The sequence below is a fragment of the Loxodonta africana genome, chromosome 22 (assembly GCF_030014295.1).
Source record: "Loxodonta africana isolate mLoxAfr1 chromosome 22, mLoxAfr1.hap2, whole genome shotgun sequence".
NCBI lineage: Eukaryota > Metazoa > Chordata > Mammalia > Proboscidea > Elephantidae > Loxodonta > Loxodonta africana.
Window position 1 is genome coordinate 66,221,025 of NC_087363.1, and position 12,944 is coordinate 66,233,968.

At 42.7% G+C, this 12,944-nt stretch overlaps 1 non-coding gene across 1 annotated transcript; it reads left to right on the forward strand.

The window, feature by feature from the left end:
* Nucleotides 1–319: 319 nt before the first annotated feature.
* On the forward strand, nt 320–435 carry LOC111750637 (U5 spliceosomal RNA). The gene has a single exon (XR_002785740.1). It is a non-coding gene; the product is annotated as a U5 spliceosomal RNA (small nuclear RNA).
* The last annotated feature ends 12,509 nt before the right edge of the window (nt 436–12,944 follow it).

Below are 12,944 nucleotides of genomic sequence, written 5' to 3' on the forward strand. Positions count from 1 at the left end.
CTCTGCTCTGCCCCCTGGTGGTAGCCCCAGACCTCTCATGAAAACTAATGAACTACTTGAGGTGTTTCCAGATTCTGCAGGTTGGTGACTCAGCGACTCATTTGCATACCCACAATACACTGCACACAGAGCAATTTTTACTTTAAAACTACTAGTGTCGCTTTTTTTTCCTTCGACCTTTTTTCCACCCAAAATGAGATTGCTCTTTAGAACTGTCTGGGACAAAGGCAGAAGTCACAAATTGCTTGTGGGTATATCGTAACCATTGCTGTTCTAGGAGTTCCAATTACTCACCCACTGTGTGCCCCAGGAGCTGGGTATACTCTGGTTTCTCTTCAAATCGTATAAATCTTTCGCCTTTTACTAAAGATTTCCGTGGAGAGGAACAAATCTGAGTTAGTAACTAATTTTTTGAGGCCTTGCTTTTGCAAGGCTTACAAAGTATCAAAAGACAGACTGCTTTACAAAACTTTTGCTCTTAACTGTAGTTGCTGTTGTACTTTAGATACATCAGTCCTTTAATTTAATTTGTTGTGTAATTCTAATTTACGTATGTTTTAGCAGATCTTAACCTTTGAACTGACATCTTTGCTTTTTAGCATTTCAAAAAGTTTTTTTTTTTTTTACCACATTTACCCAATGCAATGTCTTTTGATTTCTTCACTGGTGTTTCTACGGGGGGTGTTAATTGTGGCTTCAACTAAAATAAAATCCTTGATAAATTCAATATTTTCTACTGATTATCATGATGTTGCTTATTGGTTCAGTTGTGAGGATTTTTGTTTTCTTTATGCTGAAGTACAATCCACCCCAAAGGATGTAGTCTCTGATATTCATCAGTAAGTGCTTCAAGTCCTCTTTCAGCAAGCAAGGTTGTGTCACCTGCGTATTGAAGGTTGTTAATGAGTCTTCCTCTGACCCTGATGCCCTGTTCTTCTTCATACAGTCCAGCTTCTCGGATTATTTGCTCAGCATACAGATTGAATAAGTATGGTGAAAGGATACAACGCTGATGCACACCTTTCCTGACTTTAAACCATGCGGTATCCCCTTGTGCTGTTTGAATGACTGCCTCTTGGTCTCTGTACAGGTTCTTCATGAGCACAATTCAGTGTTCTGGAATTCCCATTCCTAGCAATGCTATCTATAATTTGTTATGATCCACACAGTTGAGTGCCTTTGCATAGTCAATAACACACAGGTAAACATCTTTCTGGTAGTCTCCGCTTTCAGCCAGGATTCACCTGACATCAGCAGTTATATCCCTTGTTCCACATCCTCCTCTGAATCAGGCTTAAATTTCTGGCTGTTCCCTGCCGATGTACTGCCGAAACCATTTTTGAATCATCTTCAGCAAAATTTTACTTGTGTGTAATATTAATGATATTGTTTGATAATTTCCGCATTTTGCAGGATCACCTTTCTTTGGAATGGGCACAGATATGGATCTCTGCCAGTCGGTTGGCCAGGTAGCCATCTTCCGAATTTCTTGGCATAGACGAGTGAGCACTTCCAGTGCTGCATCCGTTTGTTGAGACGTCTCGGTTGGTATCCCATCAGTTCCTGGGGCCTTGTTTTCGCCGGTGCTTTTGGACCTCTTCCTTCAGTACCATCGGTTCTTGATCGTATACTATCTCCTGAAATGTTTGAACAGCCACTAATTCTTTTTGGTACAGTGACTCTATGTATTCCTTCCACCTTTTTTTGATGCTTCTTGTGTTGTTTAATATTTTCCCATAAAATCCTTCAATATTGCAACTTAAGGCTTGAATTTTTTCTTCACTTCTTTCGGTTTCAGAAATGCCAAGTGTGTTCTTCCTTTTTGGTTTTTTTATCTCCAGGTCTTTGCACATTTCACTATAATACTTGACTTTGTCTTCTTGAGCTACCCTTTGAAACCTTCTGTTCACTTCTTTTACTTCATCATTTCTTCCTTTCGCTTTAGCTACTTGTCTTAATTTTCTATTCTGCTATAACAGAAATACCACAAGTGGATGGCTTTAACAAAGAGAAATTTATTCTCTCACAGTCTAGTAGGCTAGAAGCCTGAATTCAGGGAAAGTCTTTCTGTCTCAGACAGCTCTGGAGACAGGTCCTTGTTATCAATCTTTCCCTGGCCTCGGAGATTCTCTGTGCAGGAACTCAGGGTTCAAAGGACGAGCTCTGCTCCCGGTGCTGCTTTCTTGGTGGTATGAGGTCCCCCTGTCTCTCTGCTTGCTTCTCTCTTTTATATCTCAAAAGAGATTGACTTAAGACACAATCCAATCTTGTAGGTTGAGTCCTGCCTCATTTACATAACTGCCACTAATTCATCTCATTAACATCATGGAGATAGGATTTACAACACATAGGAAAATTACATCAGTTGACAAAATGGTGGACAATCATGCAATACTGGGAATCATGGCCTAGCCAAATCGATACATATATTTTTGGGGGACCCAATTCAATCCATAACACTACTCTACATTCAAGAGCAAGTTTCAGAGTCTCTCCCAACATCCATTTTGGTCTTTCTTTCTTGTCTTTTCAATGACCTCCTGCTTTCTTCAAAATGACCAGGGGGAGGACTAATGATCCCTAAGGTCTCTTTTAACATGCACATTGTATTATTTTGAGTGAAAGCATGAGGGTGTTCAAGAACCACTATGAAGCAATTATTTTAGAAAAAAAACTCAGTGAAGGATGGAAATTCATTCAAGCTTCCTCTGAGATTTCATCATATCAGACAAAATAACCAAATGATCAAAGCAGCAGAAGACCCATCAGATTTGTTTGAATTCTGTTTGGCCGCATCCCACCAGCCTCTGTCTCCAAAGCTGCACGTGTTGGCTTGCTTTCAATACACTTCATTTTGGGAATAATCACGCCCATTCACTGCCCTTCATTTGCTGATTTCTCAAACTGCTGCCTAAAGAGATTGTCATTTGGCATATGAACCGAGCTGTTTGTCATCCTGTTTTATTTGCCATTGAGTCAACACCAACTCATGGCAACCTTATATATAACCCAGTGAGACACTGCCTGGTCCTGTGCCATCTTCATGATTGTTGGTATGTTTGAGTCCATTGTCATGGTTATTGTGACAATCCATCTCATTGCGGGCTTCTCTCATTTTTGCTGACCTTCCACTTTACCAAATATGACGTCTTTTTCTAGTGATTAGTCTTTCCTGATGACATGTCCAAAGTAAGTGAGCCAAAGTCTCGCCATCCCCACTTCTAGGGAGAATTCTGGTTTTGTTTCTTCTGAGACTGATTTGTTCATTCTCTGATGGTCTGTGGTATAGTCAGTGTTCTTTGCCAACATAATTAGAATGCATCAGTTCTTCTTCTCTCTTCGTTTTTCATTGTCCAGCTTTCATACACATACGAGGCAATTGAAAAGACCATGTCTTGGGCCAGGCATACCTTAGTCACCAAAGTGACATCTATGCTATTTAAAAACTTCAAAGCAGTCATTTTCGGCAGATTTACCCAATGCAATATGCCATTTGGTTTCTTAACTGCTGCTTCCGTGAACACAGATTGTTGATTTAAGTAGAATGAAATCCTTAACAACTTCAATTTTTTTTCCCCTTTATTATGGTGTTTATTGGTCCAGTTGTGAGGATTTTCGTTTTCTTCACGTGTAGGCATAACCCATATTAAGGCTGTAGTCTTTGACCTTTCTCAGTAAGTGCTTCAAGTTGTCTTCATTTTTGGCAAGCAAGGGTGTGTCATCTGCATATCACAGGTTGTTAATTAGTCTTCCTCCAATTCTGATGCCGCGTTCTTCTTCAGTTTCTCAGATTATTTGTTCCAAACCCAAAAAACCAAACCCAATGCGGTCGAGTCGATTCCGACTGACAGTGACCCTGTAGGACAGAGTAGAACTGCCCCAGAGAGTTTCCAAGGAGTGCCTGGTGGATTTGAACTGCCGATCCTTTGGTTAGCAGCCGTAGCACTTAACCACTACACCACCAGGATTTCCAGCATACATATTTAATAAGTAAGATGGAAGGATACAACCCTGCCGCACACCTTTTCTTCCAATTTTCAGCCATGCAGCATTCCCTTGTTCTATTTGAATGGCTGCCTCTTGATCCATGTACATGTTCAGTGAAGCACAATTAAGTGTTCTGGAATCCCCATTCTTTGTAATATTATCTATAATTTGCTATGATTCACATAGTTGAATGCCTTTGAAAAGGCAATGAAACACAGGTAAACATCTTTCTGGTATTCTCTGCTTTCAGCCAAAATTCTTCAGACATTAGCAATGATATCCTTTGTTCTATGTCCTCTTCTGAATCCGGCTTTAACTCTGGCAGTTCCCTGTTGATGTATGGCTGCAGTCATTTGTTTGTTTGTTTGTTTTTTAAGTTTCTACGTGTACAATTTAGTGACACTGATTACCTTCTTCGAGTTGCGCAACCATTCATTCTCACCCTCCTTTTCTGAGTTGTTTCTCCCTCATTAACATAAGCTCACTGCCTCCTAAGGTTCCCACGCAATCTTTCAAGTTACTGCTGTCAACTTGATCCCATATAGTTATTAAAAGAGCATAATGCTCAAAGCAGATTTTTTTTCACTAGTTAAGCTAAACTATTGTTTGGTTTTAAGATGATTTCAGGGGATATTTTTGGTTCAAGGTTTAAAGATTATCTCTGGGCATTAGTTTCAGAGGTTCATTCAGCCTTCATGGCTCCAGAAAGTCCAGAGTTCAAGAGAATTTGAAATTCTGTTCTGCATTTTTCCCCTTTTGATCAGGATTCTTCTATGGAATCCTTGATCCAAATGTTCAGTAATGGTAGTCGGGCACCATCCAGTTCTTCTGATCTCATGACAGAGGAGGCAGTTGTTCATGGAGGCAGTTAGCCACACATCCCATATCCTCCTTCTATTCAAGCTGCAGTCATTTTTTAATTATATCATCCTACCAACAAAAAAAAAAAAATTTTTTTTTTTTTTTTTTACCAACATCAAAGTCTCCAGACTGTTTCTCATTAAATCAATAATTCTTTGAATAACTCATCTAGGGCTCTAGAGTTTATGTAATTCTCAGCTTTAGAGTATCTTCATCTGGCAGATGTTTTTGTCAAATCAGAACCAAATTTTTCTCATCTTTGCTTAACTGAAGACAAAACTGATCATTCATTCAAAGGGCCACTGATTAGCATCTACCAAAAGCAATTTTTGTATTAATTATCCAAGGAACTGGCCTCATTTGGCCAAATCCATCCGTGGAATTTGTACCAAAGAACTTGCCTTGGGCAGTATATTTTTCCCTTTGGGAGTATTCCCCCAAGCACTTGTGTATCACCTCCATCCACCTCCCTTCGTATGTCTGATTTCTCAAAGCACTGCCTGTGACTGTGAGCAGCTCTCAGATGAGGGCTATAGATGGTTTTTCTGTGCCTCTGGTGTAGCTAGCACAGGCCTCAGTACCCAGTGGCATTCAATAGTTCAGGCAGATATCATGTACAGGCACCTAAAGATGAAAAAAAACACTAAAGTTTTTCTTACCCCCAAATATTAAAATTTGTCATTACTTTCAAACTCCTTTGTCTTGTCCTGAGTTAAATAAACTAAATGCTGGTTCAGAATAGAAGCAATCTGCACATGGACTATCAAATTCGGTGTCCTCCTTGACTATCATCAAGTGAAGGCCCCACTACCTGACATGTATCACCACATTCTCTCTCCTCCCTACAACCACCCCACCCCCACTCCCACCCCACAAGCCCTGGGCCCAGAATACTCTCTCACATTTTAAGATATTGAACCTTTAATTTCTAGTGGGAGTCTCTCAAACTACAGCCAACTTATAAGTCTCCTGAGACAACAGCCCACCTCCATGGAAATGTTTACCACATAGTTATTGGGGGAAATGCTGTTTGCATCACCACATAGATGGGGGCTGGAGCTTTCAGAAGGGTTTAAAGACAAGGTCAATGTGAGTCTTGAGGACTAGCACACTAGGAACTTACAGTAAGAGGATATGCTGGGCATGTAAGAAGGTCTGTAGGCCTTTCTTACTAGGGCCCAGAATAGGCCATAATGAACTGGAATTTGCAGATAGGTAGGCCCAGTTGGGCTGATTGGAGGGAGCCAAGCCAGAAACTAAGGTCGCTTCTTCAATAACTTTTTATTTTTTCCCCTACTCCTTCTTTTTGTTTCCCCCTCCCCCCACCAAGGATATACATATTTGGCCTTTATCACCAATTCCTTTGTCTTGTTGTAAGTGTCCTAACTATTTGAGAATTTATTTAGCATGCCTCTACTAGCACCTACTGCGTGTCAGGCACAGTATCATGGAACACAGAGATGGGCAAGATTGGAGTCCTGCCCTCCAGGTGCTCACAGCCGGCAACAATGCTCCAAGTGGATTGCGAAATTGTCAAATTATATACCCAAGTGTTTTTGCGTGTTTTCTTAACTTAACTCTTATTTCTTTTCCTCCTCCCCTTTTCATAAGCCTGACTTTTTCCCTCAGGACATGCAGGAGTTTTTCTGATTCACACGTTGAAGATTTGCCTGTCTCAAAAGAACGCTTTCCCATCTATACATACAATGCACTTCCAATCCAAATTCCAATGTCATTTTTTAATGTGATGGAGAAATAAATCACCAACTTCATATGGAAGGGAAAGAAGCCTCGGATAAGTAAAGCATTACTGAAAAAGAAGAAGAAAGTGGGAGGCCTCTCTCTACCTGATTTCAGAACCTATTATACAGCCACAGTAGTCAAAACAGCCTGGTACTTGTACAACAGGCACATAGACCAACGGAACAGAATTGAGAACCCAGATATAAATCCATCCACATATGAGCAGCTGATATTTGACAAAGGCCCAGTGTCAGGTAATTGGGGAAAAGATAGTCTTTTTAACAAATGGTGCTGGCATAACTGGATATCCATTTGCAAAAAAATGAAACAGGACTCATACCTCACACCATGCACAAAAACTAACTCCAAGTGGATCAAAGACTTAAACATAACGACTAAAACGATAAAGATCATGGAAGAAAAAATAGGGACAACGTTAGGAGCCCTAATACAAGGCCTAAACAGAATACAAAACATTACCAAAAACGACGAAGAGAAACCAGATAACTGGGAGCTCCTAAAAATCAAACACCTATGCTCATCTAAAGACTTCACCAAAAGAGTAAAAAGACCACCTACAGACTGGGAAAGAATTTTCAGCTATGACATCTCCGACCAGCGCCTGATCTCTAAAATCTATATGATTCTGTCAAAACTCAACCACAAAAAGACAAACAACCCAATCAAGAAGTGGGCAAAGGATATGAACACGCACTTCACTAAAGAAGATATTCAGGCAGCTAGCAGATACATGAGAAAATGCTCTCGATCATTAGCCATTAGAGAAATGCAAATTAAAACTACGATGAGATTCCATCTCACTCCAACAAGGCTGGCATTAATCCAAAAAACACAAAATAATAAATGTTGGAGAGGCTGCGGAGAGATTGGAACTCTTATACACTGCTGGTGGGAATGTAAAATGGTACAACCACTTTGGAAATCTATCTGGCATTTTCTTAAAAAGTTAGAAATAGAACTACCATACAACCCAGAAATCCCACTCCTCGGAATATACCCTAGAGAAATAAGAGCCTTCGCATGAACAGATATATGCACACCCATGTTTATTGCAGCTCTGTTTACAACAGCAAAAAGCTGGAAGCAACCAAGGTGTCCATCAACGGATGAAAGGTTAAATAAATTGTGGTATATTCACACAATGGAATACTACGCATCGATAAAGAACAGTGACGAATCTGTGAAACATTTCGTAACATGGAGGAACCTGGAAGGCATTATGCTGAGTGAAATTAGTCAGAGGCAAAGGGACAAATATTGTATAAGACTACTATTATAAGATTTTGAGAAATAGTATAAACTGAGAAGAACACATACTTTTGTGGTTACGAGGAGGGGAAGGAGGGAGGGTGGGAGAGGGTTTTTTACTGATTAGTTAGTAGATAAGAACTACTTTAGGTGAAGGGAAGGACAATACTCAATACATGGAAGGTCAGCTCATCTGGACTGAACCAAAAGCAGAGAAGTTTCTGGGATAAACTGAATGCTTCAAAGGTCAGTGGAGCAAGGGCGGGGGTTTGGGGACCATGGTTTAAGGGGACTTCTAAGTCAATTGGCAAAATAATTCTATTATGAAAACATTCTGCATCCTACTTTGAAATGTGGCATCTGGGGTCTTAAATGCTAACAAGTGGCCATCTAAGATGCATCAATTGGTCTCAACCCACCTAGATCAAAGGAGAATGAAGAACACCAAGGTCACATGATAACTATGAGCCCACGAGACAGAAAGGGCCACATGAACCAGAGACTTACATCATCCTGAGACCAGAAGAACTAGTTGGTGCCAGGCCACAACCGATGACTACCCTGACAGGGAGCACAACAGAGAACCCCTGAGGGAGCAGGAGATCAGTGGGATGCAGACCCCAAATTCCCATAAAGAGACCAGACTTAATGGTCTGACTGAGACTAGAGGAATCCTGGCGGTCATGGTCCCCAAACCTTCTGTTGGCCCAGGACAGGAACCATTCCCGAAGACAACTCATCAGACATGAAAGGGACAGGACAATGGGTAGGAGAGAGATGCTGATGAAGAGTGAGCTAATTATATCAGGTGGATACTTGAGATTGTGTTGGCATCTCCTGTCTGGAGGGGGGATGGGAGGATAGAGAGAGTTGGAAGCTGGCAAAACTGTCACGAAAGGAGAGACTGGAAGGGCTGACTCATTAGGGGGAGAGCAAGTGGGAGTATGGAGTAAGGTGTATATAAACTTATATGTGACAGACTGACTTGATTTGTAAACATTCACTTGAAGCTCAATAAAAATTATATATATATAAAAAAAGAAATGCCCATTGGTCAGCAGGGGTAGCAAAAAAAAAAAAGAAAAGAAAAGACCGCTCTCCCAGCCTGTGGTTTCCTTTTCCTTCCCAGCCTGAGGATGAAGCTCAGACTGGGTTTGTTTCTCCCGGTAATTGTTTAATTAGAATCAATTAGGATGAAATTTGCCCACTAATTTGAGAGGAAACAGGTACTATTTCAGCTCCTGGTTTCATTTTTAGCCACAGGAATGCTTCCAAACATTGCAGTCGTTCCTCCTCCCGTGGACTCCACCTCCTTTTTTTCCCCATGTGGTCTGCCCCCCCCCCCGTTTCCTGCCTCCATCACGTGATCTTCCTCCCCCAGCCTCCTCGCCTCAGCCCCTGGCCTGGCAGTTACTTCTTCTGTGTCACGTATTTGTTTGCCTTTTGTATTTTGGGGAGTCCTTTTTCTGGCAATGATACCTCCTGCAACTCAGAGCTTTCTCTCCTCCTGGCTATGTCCTTCTCCGTGGTTCTGAACTGAATTGTGCCCCCCCACCCCCAGAAAAACGTTGAAATTCTAATTCCCAGTACCTGTGAGCGTGACCTTGTTTAGAAATAGCAGCTTCGTAGGTGTGATCAGTTAACATGAGTTCATACTGGAGTAGGGTGGGTCCCAAACCAATCTGAGTGGTGTCCTATAAAGCAGGAGAAGGGACAGAGGGAAGACAGCCGTATCATGACACAGCGATGCAGCAACTGCAAGCCGAGGAACACCGAGGCTACCAGAAGCTGGGAGAGACAAGGCAGCATCTTCCCCTAGAGCCTTTGGAGGCAACACAGCCCTACCAACACCCACAATTCGAACTATTAGCCTCCAGAACTCTGAGACAATAACTTTATGTTCTTATAAGCCACGCAGTTTGCAGTAACTTGTCACAGGAGCCCTAGAGCACTACTCCATCTACCTACCAAGCTTCTCCTCACCTTCCCAAAACAGCCTGCACTACTGCTATCAAGTCAGGAGCTTTTCTGATGCTTTCTTTTGAACCACACTCAGCAGGCCTTGGTTGCTCAAACTCACTCCCTGTTAAACGAACTTCCGAGCTATGGTGCTGTGGTTCCACAGCCTGGGCATTTAAGGAGTTTGGTTTTCCCCGAAAACTTCCCCGCCCCTTCCCATACCCAAAAGGAACAAGGACTCCTGGAGCCTGCCTGCCTGGGCAATGGTATTTGATCATTCATGAAAGGAGCAGATGCTTCTGCTAGGGATTTTCACCAACCCCAAGCGCTCCTTTGGCCTGCGGAGAAGCAAAATCCTGATAAGAATGTGTCATCTCGCATAGCCCCTCATTCCAAGTAGCTGAGACCAGAAATGTGGCTGGGGCTTCTGAGGAAGGGAGCACCTGTCCTGGAAAGAGAGAGGCAAGGAGCAGACAGGTAGGACCAGGTAAACCCTGACCCTTTAGAGGTGTCAGCTGGTACACACCACCCTCTCTTTCCCGACTGGGGCAAGGTTTGAGGCTGAATGGGCCACTGTTGGGCTGACATGCTTGCTGCTTCTGGGTCACCCCATGTGGTCATCTCTTGTTTGTCCCCAGATCGTGCCCCACCCTCTCTGGCCTCTCTGTGCCTGGTGGTGGGCTGGCCCTGTACACTGTGTCATCTGGGCTGTTTGGCTCAGTGGCTTTCTATGTGGTCCATCCAGGGAGAAGCCCAGGTGGGAGGAGAGATGTTGGGGTATCCATCCCCTCCCTCTTTCTGTGGTTCAGCAGTGGCTGCTTCCCATCTTGCAGGGCTCCATCTCCCATCAGGCTCGGATAATTGGGATAACACCATTCCCTCCTTTCTTGCCTCTAGGCTCTGCACTGGTGATGGTTCACCACTGCCAACCCGCGGGCACCTCAAGCATCCCCAGCTGCTCCCTTCAGCTGCCCTCCCCACTGTAAATAAATCCCTGCATCAAATTCTAGGGCCCTTAATGTTGAAAATTACCTTAAACTAGTAGTTTTCTTTAAAATAAAACTCTTTTAGGTATTCGTGTAATTCAGTTATTACCTTAAGGGTTTTCAAAGAAGTGTGTGGTCATAACACTACAGGATTTACCTATTTGATGTGCTCATTTATTACTATTGTACCCGTGTCTTTCAGGTGTTCCATGGTTTACATTTTAAAAGCATTCAGTGTTTATAGCTGAACTTGATTTGCATTATCCCCCTTGAAGTTCGACGGGTTCTGATATTACAACTACCACCATTTTACATATCCAAAACTGTAAGTATGCTCTGGGTCATTATGGATATGCCTCATTTAAAGAAAATATAATGTACAATAATGCAAAGTGAAAAATAACTCTTTGCAAAAAAAATAGTCACTTTAGAAACACATCTTCTTCCTTGTGATGTTCATTGCAGCACTTTTTACAATAGCAAAAAGATGGCAGCTGCTCGAGTGTCCACCCACAGGTGAAATTCTGCATGCACACAGCGTGGAATAGTATACAGCCATGAAGAGGACGAAGCTCTTGAACCTTTGTTGTTGCTGAATCTTTGCGGATGAAGCATTGTTGAGTGAAATACGTCAGATGCAAAAGGACAAATATTGTATGATCTCATTTATATAAAATGTCTCGACTAGTGGCTACCAGGAGCTGGGAAGATGGGGCAATGGGGTGTTACTACTTCAGCCATACTGAGTTTCTGTTTAGGGTGGTGAGAACATCTCTTTAGGGGTAGTAATAGTTACACAAAATGGTGAGCGTAATTAATGTCACTGAATTGTATGCTTAAAAATGGTTCAAATGGGAAATATTTTGTTATATATATCTCACCACAGTAACTAAAAAAAAAATTTTTTTTCAGGATCTCACAGAATGTGTCATCCATCAGCTTCCTGCCAAGGCCTTGCCTGAAAAAAATTTCAGTATTAGTTTAACTTTAGGTTTATACTTACTTAACTAAAACCATCGTGCTGCTTCAGAATGCATGCTTCATCTGTCCATTCACCTGATAAATATTTATTGAGCGCTTAGTGTGTTAAAGAGACCTGGTGGCGCGGCGGTTAAAGCACTCAGCTGCTAACTGGAAGATCAGCAGTCGGAACCCACAAGCCACTGTGTGAGAGGAAGACGGGGGAGTCCCCTTCTGTGAAGATTACAGCCTTGGAAACCCTATGGGGCAGTTCTACTCTGTTCTGTTGGGTGGCTGTGGGTTGGGACTGACTCCTCGGCAGCAGGTTAGTATGTGTGGGCGCTGGGCTAGGTGCTGAGATTGCAGCAGACACAACCCCAACGCTTGCAGAGCTGACGATTTTCACTTCGAAAGAAAATTAGGATTACGTGTACACTTAAAGCAACAGGCTTCTTTTCTTAATTGTGGGTCTCTGGAATGGCCTAGAAGCCCTGGTGGCACAGTGGTTAAGAGCTTGGCTGCTAACCAAAAGGTTGGCCGTTCAAATTCACCAGCCATTCCTTGGAAACCCTATGGGACAGTTCTACTCTGTCCTATAGGGTCGCTATGAGTCGGAATTGACTCGATGGCAACAGGTTTGGTTTGGGTTTGGAATGGCTTAAAATTTCCTTCTACAGTTATTGGTAATTTTGATGATAAGTTACAATACTTCAGGCCCACTGATTAATGGGCTACATTTCATCAGAAGACACTAACATGCCCTCAGATGCCTCACAATCTAGTGTGGGAGATAGATTTGCCGCCAGCAGCTCTGGTGACCATCACTCTGACCTGAGCTGGTTAGACAGCATCCTGCATGATCCTGGCCTCACCTCACCCGTCCTCCTCTTGCCCACGTTGCTCTTGGAGCTCCGGTCTCAGTGCTCTGAGCTTCTGCCTGACATATTCTTCCCTTTCCACATTCCTTCTGCATCGGCCCTGGCCAGGCCTGCAGGCCCAGCCCCATTCCTTGGCCTAACTGACTGGGCATCATCACACAGCTACAATGTCCTGCATTCACATGACAATGACACCCAGTCACTACAAAATACCTAGGAACAATGTCAAAAGAGGATGCAGTGGTGTGCTAAGAGAGCACAGACTTCTAGATGTGGCTGAGGGAGGAGGTCGGCAAACCCG